The sequence below is a fragment of the Staurois parvus genome, unplaced genomic scaffold, assembly GCF_062004578.1.
Source record: "Staurois parvus isolate SC_StPar_1 unplaced genomic scaffold, SC_StPar_1.0 ptg000195l, whole genome shotgun sequence".
NCBI lineage: Eukaryota > Metazoa > Chordata > Amphibia > Anura > Ranidae > Staurois > Staurois parvus.
Genome location: NW_028317991.1, coordinates 1347117 through 1364609, shown reverse-complemented (window position 1 = coordinate 1364609; position 17493 = coordinate 1347117).

The following is a 17493-nucleotide window of genomic DNA, read 5'->3' as shown; positions in this document are numbered from 1 at the left end:
AACTGTGAGGAAGAACAAAAAAGAAAAAGAAGCGCACCAACCTTGCGCATTACCTCAGTAACCAAAATTTATTAATAAAAGAATGGTACTCACAAACAGCGAATAAAAAACCTTCTCTTTTCATTTAGATTTTTATAGCAATATAGCTTTTTTCTTCCAACTGTCATTTGTAGCAAAATACTTTGGCTATATTGCCCACTTAGTGGGAACATCTTTGAATTCACTGGCTATGAATGGTTCATTCAGTTGTGTGAGTTCCTCATTTATCCTATACTCATTGTATGCATTTTTGATCGTTAGTGCAATGATGATAATTATGGCAATATATATATATTTCTAACTAAGGGATGAATTAGTGAAATTTTATTTATATTTATTTATATTTTTTATATATATTTTTTATTTATGCATTTACAAGTTGCATTCATGAATGATTTTATTTGTATTAATTGATTCCATATATGTGTACACATTTTATATTTTATATATATTTTCATCCGATTTTTGAAGTTTATTATCTATATGTTACTATGAACCCATGATGATTATTTATTGTATTTGATTATTTATTGCATTTTGATTGACACCCGGGCCCCTCCTCCCTGCCCAGGACAGCCCAACCTAGTGGGGAGGGCCTTATTTCAGTCTGGAGGCATAAAAGGGAACACACATTCTCAGTCCAGTCAGCTCTGAGGAAGAAGGCTTGTCCTTCGAAACGCGTCAGCTGTACTGAGTGGCTTCCTCCATGATGGGATTCGCATTTGCATCTTGCCTTTAAAGTCCCTTTGAGGACTGACATGCCTGTTTTTATTCGCTGTTTGTGAGTACCATTCTTTTATTAATAAATTTTGGTTACTGAGGTAATGCGCAAGGTTGGTGCGCTTCTTTTTCTTTTTTGTTCTTCCTCATGTACACAAAAATGCAGATCCTGGACTGTACTCTCTCTAGAATAACGTCAGTCTCTAAAAGATCAGTAGCAAAGGTTCCTCTTTTAGGAGTTCTATGTCCCCTGGGTGAAATTCACAAAGTCCCAATACTTTCTAGAAAATACTAGCCCACCTGGTTGCCTTGTAAAGTGTCCCAGAGTAAGGGGTTTAAGTTAGCTGTGACACTGTCCCAATGAAAGCATGCTGGATATTGCATCTTTCAGCCCTCTCCCTTAGAGGCCCTGGGGGTGTAGAGGTACTCACACTTTCCCATGAGTCCTGCTACCTTGGATAAGACTGTTGTCCAGGCCTTCTGGTGTGCTAGTATTCCCATGCTAAGCATGCTGTCTCTTGAATAGGACCATACGTTAGTGATGATCCCTCTCTCCAGCTTCCTTTCCTTTCTTCCTCTGCTCCAGCCTGGAAGCAAAGCCCCCCATCCCCAAGGCCCCCTCTTAGGCCTCACGATCCTCAGCACTCCATCCTCCACCTGACCACAGACCATTCCAACTGGCCAGGATCTTCAATATTTATGGGCCCATCTTACCACCCTGCCAGGCCTCCTGCCTGGGGATTGGTCAAACACCCATAGATATTCAGATCCCTGCCTCTGTACCTCCACCCCCTAGCTTCTAGAAGACCTCCAGAACCAGGGGGAGGCAATAGAGGCCTGATCTGCAGAGTCTTTCAGCCTGACCTGGTTGAACCCACAGCAGTTACCCAGACTCACTTAACTACTGTCAGTCAACATACGTTTACCTAACCTAACTATACACTAGAAGGTGCTACAAGTAAATCAACTGTGTTGTAATGGCCACTTGTAGTCTCCTTTAAAAGCCTATATGGCACAGGGAAAATGCAGCACTAAAACAGACTAAACTCTTTCAAACATTTCATTTTATAAAGCAAAGTGTACTGTAAACATTTACCATGTTATCTTTTCTTATGGAAACCACTGGGGTTGATTTAGAAACGGCAAATACATGTACACTTCTTTTCAAGTACACTTGCACGTTTCATGGAAATTTGCTCAAGAACTTAGTAAATTAGGTGAAGCTTCACTTACAAGGAATACCCAATCACACGCAAGGAAAAAAAATAACATTTTTGCTTGTACATGATTGGATGATGGAAGTCAGCAGAGCATCTACTCAATTACTAACTTCTAGAGCAACTTCCCTTGTAGAGGGCAACTGCACTTGCATAGTACACAGTCTATTTACCTTTAGTAAATCAGCCCCTATAGTGTTAACCTTTTGTTGCATTTAAAGTGGTTGTAAAGGCTCATGGTTTTTTTTTAAAAAACCTTCTGTGTGCAGCAGTGCCCCCAACCCCCTCATTACTTACCTGAGCCCCATCGTGATCCATTGATGTGCACAACAGCCTCGTCTGTCCCAGGTCTCTGCCTCCTCATTGGCTGAGACAGCAAGCAGGAGCCAGCGGCTCCCGCTGCTGTCAATCACAGCCAGTCAGTCAACGAGGACAGAGAGGGGGTGGAGCCAAGCCGAGGTTCTGTGTTTTATTGGACTCCTCTCTCCTTTTGATTTCCACGAGATATCAGGACATGCTAAGTGTACGGTATGAAGGAAAAGCAACAAAAAGAAAGAAGAGGGATACCCTTATCTGCCACTATTAAATAAAGCGCTATTTGGGTCCATCTAACCTGGTGAGTGTGGCCAAAAAAGGGGGGGTCACGGATAGAAGAGCATTTTGTTAAAGAGCACCAGTCACTATTTATATCGTTTGATGACCGGGCTATAGCTGAATAGCTGAATGACGGCTACAGCTCGGTTGTCCAGTTCTGGGAGGGCGTCATATAACGTCCTCCCAGAATGCGCCCTCCCGCGAGCCCCCAGCAGCGCACAGCCAGTGCTGTCTGTGATCGCCATGTCCTATGGACACAGCTGATCACATGAGAAGGTAAAAAGCCAATCACAGCGGCCTTTTACCATGTGATCAGCTGTGTTCAATGACACAGCAGATCACTGAGCAAATGCAGTTGCTGGTTATCGGCAGCACTTGACAGCGTGAGGAAAGTACTGCTGATAACCATCAAATGTCACAGAGCAGATCAGCACTGATCATCAGTGCACTGATGACCAGTGTTGCCCAGCAGTGCCACCCACTAGTGCCCAGCAGTGCCACCCATCAGTCCTGCCTAGTAGTTGCACCAATCAGTGCCTAGCAGTGCTGCCCATCAGTGCCAGCAGTGCTGCCAGTCAAGTGCTGTCAGTCAGTGCCACCAGTCAGCACCGCCCATCAATGTCACCCATCAATACCACCTCATCAGTGCAGCCTATCAGTGCCCATCAGTGCTGCCTATCTGTGCCACCTCATCTGTACTATCAGTGCTGCCTATCTGTGCCACCTCATCTGTACACATCATTGCTGCCTATCAGTGCATCAGTGCAGTCTCATCAACGCACATCAGTGAAGGAGAAATATTACCAGTTTGCAAAATTTTATAATAGAAACATAGAAAAACTTTTTGTTTTCATTTTTTGCTCTTTTTTTGTTTATAGTGCAAAAAATAAAACACCCAGCTGCGATTAAATACCACCAAAAGAAAGCTCTATGTGCATGAAAAAAATTATAAAAGTGTCACATGGGTGCAGTGTTGCATAATCGCGCAATTGTCATTCAAAGTGCGACAGTGCTGAAAGCTGAAAATTGGCCTGGGCAGGGAGGGGGTAAAAGTGCCCGGCAGGCAAGTGGCTAAGAAGATACATATGTATATATACACATTTTATTAAGGACTGAAGGGCTATTTGAGTATATACAGTATGTTTGGGCATGGAGCACTTTCAGAAGACACATATATATCGTCAGGGCTGTGGATAAGGGGGTGCCAGCAGTCCTCCTGTACAGGCCAACAGGGGGGCCCAAGCAGCTGGCTGAATGGGATGTGGGCAGTGAGAGTGATCGGCATGGTGGGGGGGCAATTACTGTAACTGATGCACTGTATGGCTCTCTCAGGAGCATCTGAAAGCTGAATTCTTCTTTTCTCCCTCCCGCTGGTTTTCAGCTGCTGCAGAGGGAGCCATACAGGGGATCGGTTCCAGTAATTGCCCCCCCCGCCCTCCATGCCGATCACCCTCCCTGTGCACATCTGATTCACCCAGCTGCCTGAGCCCACACAGTGCCAGCTTCCCTCTTCTCCTTCCCATTGGCAGCTGCGAGCACATAATAGGATCCTTCAGGATGGAGATTGGGGGAAAAGTCAGAAAAATATGTCACATTAACCAGCCCCCTTCCTTTCCTGAATGAACACAATGAGTGATCGGTACTGATCATTCACTGTATCCATTCATAACTGAAGCATTGTACACTTTGGTTGTTTTTTTTTTGTTGTTTTTTTAAGGGCGCCCTGTCAGGTTGGCTGTATGGGGCCCCGTGGTTTCTAACAGCAGCCGTTTATATCACTATGAACTGAAGGTGTATTTGGACGTTTTGGAAATTGTTTGTTGTGGTATGGTATACTGTTGAGCGCTGTTCTAAAGGAATTTTTCTTTGAGTAGCAGTGGAACACATTTGAGCAGCTGCACCAGTTATTTTTTTTAAGTTTTTCACACCACTTTAGTTTTGACTTGGTATAACCATAGTTCAGTTCATTTTTATGTTTTTTTTTTAGCTTTTGTTGCGTTTAAGTGCTGCTAATCTCTTCCAGCCTTCTTGCAGCTACTTTCCAGCTACATGCATGCACTATAATAATGGCTGACAGTCATTGCTCAAAGCAGACTTCCTGATGGTGAAAACAGTTGAACATGCCTGTGGAATTCATTTTAAAATGACCGTTTATGGTCTCCATTGGTACTGCATGTGGCAGGGTGACAGAGCAGGAGAGCAATTAGAAGACAGACACAGACAGGGTGTTGTCGCCCAAGAACAAGAAGTGCTTGAACAAGGACCTTCATGTCAGAATTTCCAAGCATTTTTTTAAACCAAAGCTGTAGATCGGAAAAATTAACATAAAAAAAAATGTCATAGGGTAGATATTTTGTGAGGTTTTACTGGTTGGTTTTACAGAAGGAACAAAATGTTTGCAAAAGTTCAGTAAAGTGCAGCAAAATGTAAGAAAACACACATTAACCATTTGCCCTCCAGAGGACTTACCGCTCCCCCCTTCCTGACCAGGATAATTTTTGCATTTCGGCACTGCGTTACTTTAACAGGCAATTGTGCGGTCATGCAACTCTGCACCCAAATGAAATTTACGTCCTTTTTTCCCACAAAGTGAGCTTTGTTTTGGTGGTATTTTATCTCCTGTGCGGTTTTTATTTTTTGCACTATAAAAAAAGTGATTGACAATTTTGAGAAAAAAACAATATTTTTTACTTTTTGCAATTAAACATGTCCAGTAAAAATATTTAAAAAATCAAATTTCATCATAAATTTAGGCCAAAATGTATTCTGCTACATGTACATGTATTTGCAAAAAAAATCCCAATGCGTGTACATTAATTGGTTTACGTGAAAGTTCTAGCATTTACAAATGGTGGTATATATACTGGGATTTTTCTTTTCCATTTTTACTAGTAATGGCGGCAATCAGCGACTTATAGCTGGAGTGTGGGACTACGGCTGGCATTCTGACACCGGGGGAACTGGCTTGGTGTCACTGACATCCCTGGTGTCACTGTACTAATGGCACTGGGCAGGAAGGTGTTAACATGTGGGTGATCAAAGGGTTAACTGTGTGGTGTTTTACATCATGTCCTGTGTTAGTGCTTCATTGTAAGCACACTGCTTTTCATGGCTGTGCAAAACAGTGTGCACAAGCTGACAAGGCGGAGAACTGTTTTGTTTACTAACAGTTCTCTCTCCCCCCCCCCAGCATCGGAGATGCTCAGCCAGTGAGTAATCACTGGCCGAGACCCGGTGATTGACAGCCGCAGCCACGAATGGTGGGTGGGAAAGGCGTGCATGCCCCCTACCCAGAAATTAAACATCACGTATATATACATGATTTTGCGCACCCAGTAGTATATCTACTATAGGGCGGACTGGTTAAAGCCAAAAGCAAACATTTATTACATTACAGCTTACCAATTCTTAGATGTGATGGCTGCATTAGTTTTCTTTTCAGACTCTCTTTTAGTTTCATCTGGTGATTCAGGCAGCAACTCCACTGTTTTTCAAGCTCTCCAGCAGAATGTATCAGTTTACATGGATGAGAAAATCCATTTATTGTACCACTGGCAGGACTGATTAAAATGATCAGCTTTTATTTATTCATGTAAAACATTTATCCCACAATGAAAAAAAAAATAGTTTGCTTTAACAGATTATAAAGTGTTAGCTGGAGTTTGGCTCCAATTTGTTATTGTATTTAAATCAGCTTGTAGGTAGATGCAGCCTACTTTCTGCAAGTGCGCTATACTGCAGCAGCATTGAAGAGGGAGAAGAAGTCAGAAGGAACATTCTCATCTATGGTTTTCTGGGTCAATGGGGAAGCTATCTTGCTGGATGCTGCTACCCCATGTGACTCTGGTGGCCATCTTGGGTCATGCAGAGTCTACTTAAGACCATATCTCCCAGGCTTGGAGCACATTTCTGGGAGTGGGTAGTGCAAGGACAGCTCACCCTTCTGACGGGGACAGTGAATAATGGTAGGGAAGGGTTCCAGTTGAGTAGGGAAAGGATAGGGACCTGCCATCCTTCCTGGAATCCTCCTATTTGGGTGCAGAGTGGCCCGGCTGCATTCTGCACTCCGAGACAGATGCTGTTGGCACATTTGAGACCTGCTCTGTTATAGGGTGCCTTCCTGTTGAGTTGTTTGTGGAAGTTTGGACTCTGACTTTAATACAAGTTCCATTTACTGCAACTGGACTCTGTGGGGTTGATTTACTAAAACTGGAGAGTGCAAACACTGGTGCAGCTCTGCTTTGGAACCAATCAGCTTCCAGGTTTTATTGTCAAAGCTTAATTTAACAAGCTGAAGTTAGAAGCTGATTGGCTATCATGCACAGCTGCACCAGATTCTGAGTTCTCCAGTATTTAGTAAATCAACCCCTGCTTGTTTACTGCTGCCACACCATGCTGCACTTCTATGCTAATACATTTAAACCCCCCCCCCCCCCCAGACTGACAATGCTGCTGTCTGCTGTGTCCTGTGCTCATTCCTCCAAAGTGGTGTCTCACTAATACAGGTGGTGTGTTACTTGCCAGATAACCAGGTGAAAATAAAGGGAAAAAACCAACAAATAGAAAACTGATGCAACCACCACATCCAATGATTGCTAAGCTACAATATATTTATTTTTGGTTTTGTGTGTAGTATTGCTTAGACCTTGCAGTAAAATGCAAGTTCTGCTCAAATTATCAGGCTTCCCTACCTCTTTACAAATCACCTATTGTTAGGAGGTAAAAATGTACAGTTGCAAGAAAAAGTATGTGACCCCCTTGGGATTACGTGGAGTTTTGCATGAATTGGGCATAAAATGTGCTCTGAACGTCATCTAAGTCACAACAATAGAAGAACACAGTCTGCTGAACATAATACTACACAAACATTAGATGTTGCCATGGTTTAATTGCACATAACATGTAAACATTCACAGTGCAGGGAGGAAAAAGTATGTGAACCTTTGGACTTAATAACTGGTTGACCCTCCTTTGGCAGCAATAACCTCAACCAAACGTTTCCTGTAGTTGCAGATCAGACCTGCACAACGATCTGGAGTCATTTTGGACCACTCCTCTTCACAAAACTGTTTCAGTGTAGCAATATTCTTGGGATGTCTGGTGTGAATCGCTCTCTTAAGGTCATGCCACAGCATTTCAATCGGGTTGAGGTCAGGACTCTGACTGGGCCACTCCAGAAGGCGTATTCTGTGCTGTTGCAGCCATTGTTTTGTTGAATTACTTGTATGCTTTGGGTGATTGTTCTGTTGCATCACCCATCCTCTGCGGAGCTTCAGTTGGCGGACAGATGGTCGTACGTTTTCCTGCAAAATGTCTTGATAAACTCTGGAATTCATTTTCCCATCAATGACAACAATTCGTCCAGGCCCTGAGGCAGCAAAGCAGCCCCAAACCATGATTCTCCCTCCGCCATGTTTTACAGTAGGGATGAGGTTTTGATGTTGGTGTGCTGTGCCTTTTTTTTTCTCCACACATAGTGTTGTGTGTTCTTCCCAAACAACTCAATCTTGGTTTCATCTGTCCACAGTATATTTTGCCAGTAGTGCTGTGGAACATCCAGGTGCTCTTTTGCAAACTTCAAACGTGCTGCAATATTCTTTTTGGACAGCAATGGCTTCCTCCGTGGTGTCCTCCCATGTACTCCATTCTTGTTTAATGTTTTCCTTATTGTAGATGTGTCAACAAAAATGTTAGCATGTGCCAGAGATTTCTGTAGGTCTTTAGCTGACACTCTGGGATTCTTCTTTACCTCATGCAGCATTCTGCGCTGTGCTCTTGCAGTCATTTTTACACGACAACCATGCCTAGGGAGAGTAGCAACAGTGCTAAACTTTCTCCATTTGTAGACAGTCTGTCTTACCGTGGACACATGAACATCAAGGCTTTTGGAGATACTTTTGTAACCCTTTCCAGCTTCATGCAAGTCAACAATTCTTGATCGTAGGTCTTCTGAGAGCTCTTTTCTGCGAGGCATGGTTCACATCCGACAGTGCTTCTTGAAACCAGTAAACCCAAAACAGGTGTGTGGTTTTTTAAGGGCAGGACAGCTGTCAGCAACACATCCAATATCATCACACTGATTGGAGTCAAGGTTGGCTCACTCCTGGCTCCAATTAGCTCTGGGAGAAGTCATTAAGCTAGGGCATCACATACTTTTTCCTCCCTGCACTGTGAATGTTTACATGTTATGCGCAATTAAACCATGGCAACATCTAATGTTTGTGTAGTATTATGTTCAGCAGACTGTGTTCTTCTATTGTTGTGACTTAGATGACATTCAGAGCACATTATATACCCAATTCATGCAAAACTCCACGTAATCCCAAGGGGTTCACATACTTTTTCTTGCAACTGTACCTATAAAAAAAACAAAAACTTAAATATACTTTGCTCCTGTCTTCTGCATCACTGGGTGTAACACCTGCCCCCTTCTGGGAAGATTCCTCAGGAATGCAGTGCAGGCAAAATCCCTGATATATGTCCAGAGCATCTTGCAGGATTTTGGCTGCTCTGTATTTCCCAGGATATAACTGGGAGAAGAGTGTGACCTCAGCCTTGCCTAGACACCACTGGTGAAAGACAGGGGTGAGATAAGAATAAACTTTATTCTTTATTTTCTAGAGGTACATTTTATACCTACCAATATTAGGTGATTTGTGAAAGGGGAAGGGGTCCGGACAATGTAAGTGGACCTTGCATTTTACTGCATGGTCCAATTTGAAGACTCACACCAGAATGCAAAGTTTTATAACACTACAATATGATTCCATTCTAACGCCTCTTTTCAGTTTTTACCACCCAATTTAATGAAGGAAAGTTGGAGAAGAAATGTTTTAAAGATCACAAACTGTTTCCAGCTAAAGAACATTTCCAGATTTTTGCCACTTTGCCATCATGTTTGTACACACTCCATCACACTCACAATTTTCCATTTTGCGCATTATAAAGAATTGAAAAGAGACTTGGGAAATATTGTAAGATAGAAGCACAGGGCAAAAAGAGAAAACTGTAAAATCCTTTCCTTGAAGTACATTAAAAGGTAACTCCACTTTTATAGGAAAAAAGCAAGTAAAAAAAATTAATATAGCATATAAAACTGTGACACAAGTCATATTGTAATGTTATTAAAAATGACCTTTTCTTTTCAATCTGAAACGCCGTAATTTTCTTTAAAATGCAATGCCCTATGGTAACCTGGAAACATTCTGTACACAGAATAGAACGCCCCTCAGAAATGTAATTTCCTATGTAATTGCCTCACTAATTTTCCCAGAAGTCTACACTAAGATAAAAGTCAAATTTTGGGCCTGCCCTGCAGCAAAAAGTTAATTTTTGGTGAGATACTCCCACTTTACTCTTACTTTAGCCTTACAAATGCATCAGCTGACTGATAATTATAAAACCACTCCCATACAGATTCACTCTGCACATGGACTCTGACAAACAAACAGCTATTTCTTCGGAATAACAAAAGGTAGGAATCTGCAATAAAGTTTGTTAAAATACTTGCACTGTGCATAGACCACCAAGAGAGGATTTTTTTTTTTTTTTTTAATGGAGTTACTCTTTAAGGGACACAGGATGACGTTTTCAGGTACATTGAGTTATGCTGCTTTCTTTTGGAGAATGGGCACTGGCAAACAAAGCTGTGCTGACAACTCAATATAACCCTTCCGATTTCCAGCCCGTTTCAGTTTTGTAGCAAGCAATAGTGAGAGTGGATCAAAATAACAGAAGGGAGGGATAAGTGTCCCTTAATGTACTCCAAGAAAAATATTTTATGGTAAGTTAAAAATCTTGATTTCTTAATCGTACATTAAGGGATACCAGATGAAGTATGCAGGTACATTGAGATGTCCAAAAGCAGTCTAAGGGGTGGGCAACACAGCAATAAAGGACAACAAGCCCAGAATGCCCAACAGGGTAACAGAGAAGGCTCAACAGAACCCACAGAGCCACTTGAAGAACCACACAACTGAAGCTGACATCAACTCAGGCCTGAACTTCCACATGGTAAAATGTAACGTATGTGTGAACAGAAGACCAGATGGCAGCCTTGCATATCTGAGAAACAGATGCCTGATGATAAAAACAGCTAACCAAATCACCCTGAGTTCCAGAATATTGATCAAAAGACTATCTTCCTCCCATGACCAACTCCGTAGAACCAAGAGGGTATCCAGGACTGCTCTCCAGCCCAAAAGGCTGAAATCCATTGTGAGAACCTTCCAAACCATTGGGAGGAAGTATTTTTTCAATTCCAGCTCCAAACATGTGGCCCACCTTGCCAGGACAAACCTGGTTCTGCTGATCAGCCATATAGGATGACCCAGAGACTGCTCCTTTTTGTCTCATACTGCCAGAATGTTGTGTTTTAACAGTCTGGATTAAAAGTGGGCAAATGAGACTGCCTCGAATGACTATCATCTGGCCCATAACTCACATGCAAAAGTGAAGGGTTAGTTGGCTCCTCTACTGTGGAGTCAAAACTTGAAAGGCAGGAGTCTGGAGTTTGTCCATGAGAAGGAAAACATTGGACAGGCCCAGATACTCCAAGCGATTATTGTTCAATCACTGGTTTCTGGAGATTTAGGATTCACCCAAATCTCTGTAGAGTCTGCATAGTCTGTTGGACATTGGCTGACTGACCCCCAGTTGACTGGGTTTTCTAGATATTTCTCTACTGGGATGCCCTGACAGCGAAGCATAGCAAAAATAGGAGATAGCACTTTGCTGAAGACCAAAGGTGCTGTGGACAGGACAATAGATTGGTAATGTTGCATGCTCACAGCAAAATTCAGGTAGTGTTGATGGAAGATGAAGGACATCTGTGTGTGCATACTTGATCAACACAAAGGCCAAAAGGTCTCCCGCATGGAGGGAAGCAAACACTGACCTGATGGATTCCATACTGAATTTCTGTACCAGAGGAAAGTTTTGAGGACCTTAAGATCCAGCATGTGGCAAAAGCCCCCTCATATCAAGTGAATCCACCAATTCATCAAAACAACAGTGTAGGGCTACAGGCAGGAGCTCCAGTTGTAGGAAGACAGAAGACACTATGAGGATAGACCCAGGATCCCAAAACATACCTTTGGACCAGGCACTCTGGGGTTTATTACTAAAGCTGGAGAATGCATAATCAGGCACAGTTCAGCATAGAAACCAATCAGCTTCCAGGTTTTATTGCCAATGCTTAAGTGAACAAGCTGAGGTTAGAAGCAGAAGTAAGCCTGATTTTGCACTCTCCAGCTTTAGTAAATATACCCCTCTAGATCTGGCAGATGAACCACAATGGCAGGCTGTAGGACAGGGCCAGCAAGGGACTATTAGGCCATGGTAGGACTTTTATCCCCAGGATCTTTAAACATGACATGTCCTCTACATAAACAAAGTGTTGTTAAAACATGAAAAGGCTGAGTCCACTATTGGATAACCTGCTTTTAAAAGCACCCCCCCTAAACAGGATATTGCTGAGCAAAATATTTCACAAATCATGTTGCAAAAGTGAGTGAGTAGGAAAGGTTTTAACAAGCTGGCAACTTTTAAGAGACCCAGTACAGCAGTAAGGACCCAAACTCTTCATTGAACACAAGGTACATTCCCCTTCAACCTCAGCTGTGCAGATGCAACTTCAGTCAGAGGGAAGTCAGAGATGGACTGAGGGAGACGATATAGATGCACACTTGCGGCCCCTGTGCTCTCAATTAGGTAACCTGAATAACATTTTTCACATAAATTCAGGCATGGTCACTGCAAATTCCTCCTAGATTAGGAGATGGGAGCCACCCCGAAAGGGTTAGGGAAGACCCCAAAGAGTGTTGCAACAGGTGATTGGTGTCAGATCCCTTAGATGGTACACTGCAAGCCCTCAAAACTGCTAATTGATCATAAGTTGGCAAGGCCCATGGGACCACTACCCTTGCTGTTATATGATCCACCATACTAACAGTGCCAGGACAAGATCATCTAGAGCAGCCCTCAGAATTTCCACTCGTCTGCTCGCATTCAGCATGTTTTTTCCCTTTTTAATTCAGCATTAAATATTTTCTTAACAATGCAGTAATAATGTGTATAGTGCCTATAGTAGCCAATCATATTTTATCCTTATTTTATTTATCACAGTCAGATCAATGAAATATGATTTCCGATTGCTGGTATTGATTATTTGTATTCTTTTCCTTATTTAGTGTGATAATTACAATAATACAGCAATGGGAAGAAAATATTTTCATGCTAGATTGATGTAAAGTGCTTATTTTTCTTTTATGTTTACATTGCTTTATGTTAATATAGTTAAAGTTGTTGTTATTATTTATTTTTGTAACTTTATTCTACATAAAACATTTAACAGTGTAATTTCATGAGATAATTTACAAGGGCATGTTTGGTGGCAAAATTAGGAGCAGGGCAGGGTCGAGGATGGGTGGGGCAACTGGTGACGAGTAACTCTTAAGGCATGACTAGTAGCTCAGGACTTGAAATTTTGAGCCCTGATCTAGAGCACAGGGCGAACATGCTAAATTGCACCTCCCCCCCCCCCCCAAGATGTATAAGCATTATGTGTCAGCAAAAATCCCTTCGCCCCTTCCCCTCCAAAAAAGAAATCAAGCACAATCTGCATGCTTATCCCTAAGCATAAATTCCCCCTCCTCCCAGTACATATCCGCCCCGCCTACTGAAATCTCCCCTTCCAAGCACAAATCCAATCTCTCCCCATATGCCCCCAGCACAAATTCCCTCCCCCCAAAACAAATTCCCCCTCCTAGCACATCATCTACCCCTCAAATTTACTCTCTGAACACAAATCATCTCCCCTAACTCCAAATTGCCCCCTCCCAGCACAAATTCCCCTCCCCCAATCCTCCATCCTACCACAAATCCTTTTTCCCCATCCCAGCACAAATCCCCCCCAAATCGCCACTCCTAGCACACCTCCCCAAATTTCCCCTCCTAGAACCATTCTTACACCTACCGCCGCCCAAATTCCTCCTCTCAACACTAATCCCCTCCCTCCAATCTCATTGTGGTGGCCCCCACCTCACATGATAACACAGTACCCAGGCCAGCTGCCCCTCTTGCCCATCCCTTGTCCCGGCCCTACATTCTAACTAGTGAAGGATTGTCTATTGACACTCATGCTGTGAAGCAGTGGTGGTTATTTCTTTTTGCTACTGGACATTTTGGCACCTTCAGATGTCCTTTTGATAGCATAGCTTTCAATTTGTTTCTGATGTGCATTTGGGTGACCTCAGTGTGAGAATCCCAAGGGTGTCTCCCCACTCCCCTCCATCTTTTGGGTTCATCCAGCCCAGGACGCTGGACACACAAGCAAAAAAACCTTCTAACTTTTAGATATTTTTGGCGATAAAAATAATGAAAAGGTGTCAGGGCAGGAGCCGAGGAACGGATAGGCAGGCCTAACAATGTAATGCACTGGCTGACGACAACCACCACCCACAGACCGAAGTCCCTCAGGGCGCGGAGTCTAAGTCCCAGGCTGCCCTTCACCAGGGCCCCTGATGGTGGGGATGGACTTGACGCAGCCAGGAACCAGGTCGCGGCCCCCGAGACACCTCAGCTGCAGTAATGGCCGCCGCCAATGGCGTGTAGCTGGTGGAAGAGACAAAAGAGTAGTCAGACAAGCCGGGTGAACAACAACAGGACAAAACAGTACAGGACAGCAGACGAGAATCACAGGTCACGAGCCGGGTTCAGCAACAGAGGGTCAGATCAAAGGAGAATACAAAGAATAGTCAAGTCACAAGCCGAATCAGATACCAGGAGAGTCACGAGAGTCAGAACAGAGTAATAGCAACACAAAGACACAAGACACAAGTGCAAAGAGCATGTGCGGGCCACAGGCTTATATGTCATCAGCCACACCCCTCTGGGGGATGGACCACAGAGACCTGAAGGCATAAAAGGATTCCCACCATGCACAGCAGAATCCAAGATGGACGCCAGCACATGGAGTAACAAAACCTCAGGGAAAAGGTAGGACCTTGACAAAAGGAATTGGATGAATGTTTTCTAACCATCTTCTTTCTTCAGCTTACCCCTGATGAAAGAGTTCTGAAACGCGTTGGATTTCCCAGCTGAAGATATCCATCTTCCTCCCCTCTCTACCATCCTGAAGATGGAGGTCTCATTCTCATAGAAAGTCAGCATGTTCTCTTGCAACCGCCTATATATCTTGATTTTGATTTTAGCTGTATGTACAAAGTGTGTTGCTCCAACTATTTTTTTAGTCTTTTTGTAAAAAAATGTACTTGTATTTCTGTATGTATGTATGTTGCCTGAAAAGTCCCATTACATATGTGGGGAAAACTCAGGACTGGAGTATGGCACAGTTAAATGTAAGTGTTTCATGAAATTTTATTGGCTTTTTCTGTAGGCATGGTGAGAGGAAATCGGGTGTAAGTGGGAGTCCGGCATTTTGAGTGGAGCTTTTTCTTTCTCTCTATATGAAGTGAGGTGATATGTTGTTGTGGAGGTAAAAACACATTATTTTTGTGGTTAATTGTTTATTTGTGATTTTGTAGATGGGGCCCTATAGTGCATTCTAAGACAGATGTGGCCTATATTCTGTGATAATTGAAATGCTAGAAGATGGCATATGGGCTGATACTATAATAATATGTTTAATCATCCATTTTGTGCAGCTATATAAGTAAGCATATTATTTCTTTAAAAATATTAAATATGGGCCTGGCATTTTTAGAACACATATGATTATGATTTGTTAAACGTTTAGGCACATGATTCCCTATTTGTCACATGCTTTTTGGGATTCTGTTTTGTGTGAGATCTACAGCCAGGCCTCACCCTCCATAGAGTTGGAACAACTCTATAACAACCTGTAAGTACCTGCCTGCATGTTGCTTGTGGTATTGGTAGGATTCTAGTATATATCTACCCTCCTCTATTCAATATAGTGTAACAGTGATGAGTCCACTGGCATTTTGGTTTTGTTTTTTTTATTGTAGGACCAGATATAAATTCTGGCCCATGCCTTTGTGCCCTCTTTATGGGCGTACAATACTTGAGTCCCCCATGCCCACCACTAGACTGGATTTTATTGATCACCGCCAGAATTGTGTAAGCCTAGCAGTTTTCTATATATTGTATATATTTTTTGATGTATTATATTATGCTATATGAAACTAGTAATGTATATTTGCTGTTTGATAATAGTAGTACTGTTCCCCTCTACAAATAATTCACGGTCCTGAAGAAGCCCCTACACACAGGCAAAACGTGTTGACCATTTTCAACTGAACGGGAATATTTTGGTGAAAGGGACACTACCCTTAGATAATGTGGTGATTTGTGCTTGAAACTGTGTAGAGGGTCACACCAGGTGACCAGGTCCACCCTTTTGGAACTATCCATGGATGCAATTACATTTTATTGCATGGTTTGTATGCTTTTGTATGAATAAAGTATATCTTTTTTATATAGATTGTTCAGTCTCTTAGTGTGCCTAATGCACTCAATAAATGTGTGTCACAACCTTCAGGAGGTACACACAACAAAGTTAAAAATGTGTTGTTGTCCTCCAACTGAGTGTCTGTGATACAGTTTAAAGTGTTGAACCACAAAGTTGAACCCCTAAAGGGGAAGCGGGTATATGCTCAGAAGGGTGTGCAGACTCCTACAAAGGGAGGCATACCTCCAGAGCAGGGGCGGACTGACCATTTGGAAACTCGGGCACTGCCCAAGGGCCCGGGGTCAGTAGGGGGCCCCATGAGATGCCCCTGGTACCTTTTTCATAGGCTTTTTTGAGTTTGGACAAGGACACAAGGGCCACATGATCCCCTATTTCCCGGGGGCCCCATGTGTTGTCAGTCCACCCCTGCTCCAGAGTCTTCAAGGACAAGCAGGTGTAGCATCACCCTGGACTTGTAAAGCACTCTGCAACTAACCCAAGTGTTACACCAAGGATGACCATCTAACACAGAGTTCAGTACTCAAGGACACATCACAGAGCAGCCCCTCATCTCCCTCTCAGAGTATGACCTCCAAGGCTATGCTGAATACCAGCCAATCCAGAAAGCTGCAAAATGAGCCCAAGTGGCTCTTTTGAAACCAAAGAATCTTTTTTAGTAGAAAAAAAAAAATATCTTGATAAAAGGTATAAAAACAAGTAAAACAGAGCTAGCTTCCTTCAGAGGAGAGGTGTCTGTTTTCATAGGACACTAGCAAAAACTGAGGCAGCCTGGGAGTGGGAAGGGTTATACTGGGTTGTCCTTACAGCTTTGTTTGCCAGTGTCCAGTCTCCTGAAGGCAGCAATATAACCCAATGTACCTGAATATGTCATCCTGTGTCCTTAAATGTACGATAAAGAAAAAATGTTTTTCATATACACACATACACCTTTTTATGATATTCAAGATGGTATGTCTGTTTTTAAAGCAGATCCAAACATGAACTGGATGACATATTGTTTGCCATTGAACTGCTTGTCATAAATAATTGGCATGCCTTTTCTTTCTGTTTAAAAGGCTTGGCAATCTCTTTAAAATCTTGTTCCACACTCCAAAGTGACAACCACCCAGGAAAATACTTACCTTAAGCTCCACTTACGTTCCTGTGTAGCCCTGCCCCAGTGCTCCAACAGCCTTTGCAGTAAAATGTCTAATTCCTATTGTACACATGTGCCACTCAGTGTATTCTTTCCAATGGCTGGTCCATTCTTATGGAGACCCCCCTGCCATCTAGAAAAGTGTGAGAATGAATGAAGCAAGCAGGCTAAATATGCAAAGGGAGCAGGATGCCACCTGGACCATTTTCTGCAAAGACCATGAGGCTCTAGGGATGGCCACAGAGAGAAGAGTTTGGAAGCTGGGCTGAAGTTAAAGTGGTTGTAAAGGCTCAAATGTTTTTCCCTAAAATAAAAAGGAGGTTTATACTTACCTG